Below are 207 nucleotides of genomic sequence, written 5' to 3'. Positions count from 1 at the left end.
AATCCTCCAAAGATGTTCTATCAAGTTGATTCACCAAATTTAAAATTCGTTTTGTTTTGTTAACTGAGCTGAGGATGCAGGCCGGGTGGAATACTAATATCTCGATATTAATTTTCGTTCTTCTTTCATTCTTTTATGGCCCCAAAACGTGGCATTTAAAGGGTTAGAATACAATAATAGATAAAGATGTGTACGGTGAGAGAGATA

General features: G+C 34.8%; 1 protein-coding gene across 1 annotated transcript in view; it reads left to right on the top strand.

The window, feature by feature from the left end:
• LOC119581716 overlaps positions 1 to 207 on the top strand; it is a gene marked incomplete in the record, with an annotated part of 132,029 nt that overhangs the window by 122,780 nt on the left and 9,042 nt on the right.

Source organism: Penaeus monodon, chromosome 15 (genome assembly GCF_015228065.2).
Source record: "Penaeus monodon isolate SGIC_2016 chromosome 15, NSTDA_Pmon_1, whole genome shotgun sequence".
NCBI classification, from domain to species: Eukaryota; Metazoa; Arthropoda; class Malacostraca; order Decapoda; family Penaeidae; genus Penaeus; species Penaeus monodon.
Note: the sequence above shows the minus strand (reverse complement) of the source record. Positions and strands in the feature narration are given on the sequence as shown.